Source organism: Chrysochloris asiatica, unplaced genomic scaffold (assembly GCF_000296735.1).
Source record: "Chrysochloris asiatica unplaced genomic scaffold, ChrAsi1.0 scaffold00120, whole genome shotgun sequence".
Classification (NCBI taxonomy): domain Eukaryota; kingdom Metazoa; phylum Chordata; class Mammalia; order Afrosoricida; family Chrysochloridae; genus Chrysochloris; species Chrysochloris asiatica.
In genome coordinates, this window is record NW_006408638.1 from 9,063,874 (window position 1) to 9,065,259 (window position 1,386).

The window sequence follows — 1,386 nt, forward strand, 5'->3', positions numbered from 1 at the left end:
TGTAAAGAAAACAAAAATCCTCACCATGGGACTAATGAACAACATTTTTATCAGTGGAGAAAAGATAGAAGTTGTCAAGGACTTTATTCTTCTTGGATCAACTATCAACACACACAGAAACAGCAGTCAAGAAATCAAACAATGTATTGTTGTTGTTGTTGTTGTTGTTAAGTGCCCTTGAGTCGTTTCCGACCCATAGCGACCCTGTACAGGGTTTCCGAGGCTGTAAATCTTTAGGGGAGGAGATCGCCTCATCTTTCTCACGCGGAACAGCTGGTAGTTTCGAACTGCTGGCCTTAAGGTTCACAGCCCAATTCGTAACCACTACGCTACCAGAGCTCCTTAAACAATGTATTACATTAGGCAAATCTTTTTTAATGTGTTCAAGAGCAAAGATGTCAGCTTGAAGACTAAGATGTACCCAACCAAGGCATAGTATTTTCAATAACCTCATACACATGCCAAAGCTGGATAGTGAATAAAGAAGACCATAGAAGAATTGATGCTTTTGAGTTATGGTGATGGAGGAGAATATTGAAAGTATCATGGGCTTCCAAAAGAATAAACAGATCTGTGTTGGAAGAAGTGCAACCTTAGTGCTCCTTGGAGGCCAGGATGGCCAAACTTCGTCTCTCATATTTCAGGCATATTGTCAGGAGGGACCAGTCACTGGAGAAGGATATCATGTTTGGTAAGGTGGAGGGTCAGAGAAAAAGAGGAAGAACTCCAGCAAGATAGATTGGTAAAGTGGCAGCATCAATGGGCTCAAGTGTGGCAAAATTGTGAGTTTGACCCAGGACCAGGCAGTGTTTCATTCTGTTGTGCATAAGGTCGTTATGAGTTGGTACTGACTCAATGACACGTAACCACCACACAACAATGGCTAATTATAATGAACACTTGTTCATATGTTTGTTGGCTGCCTGAATCTGTTCCTTGATGAAGAGTCTGTTCATGTCCTATTTCCAGTTTTTTACTCATTTTTATTTGCAATAAAATCAAACAGTCTTCATAGACTTAAATGTAGCTGACATCACTTGTGCATTAAGCATTATACTTCATGTCTTTTTAAACTAAATTATTTGTGTTTTTCTTGTGGAGGTATTGTATTTTCCTATAGATTTTAAAAATTAGTGTCTTGTCTGATATATTATTGCAGAATATTTTCCCCATTCTGTGGGCTCTCTTTTTTACTCTTTTGGTAAAATCTTTGGATTCACATAAGTTTCTAATTTTTAATATGTCTCAATCATCTATTTAGCCTTCTTTTGTTGATACTAGTTTCACAATGTTTGGTACATTGTGCATTCCTTGTATTTTAGCCCTTAAATTTGCTGTTATTTTTTCGTTGATGGCCTTTATAATTCTGGAATTCACATTTAGGTC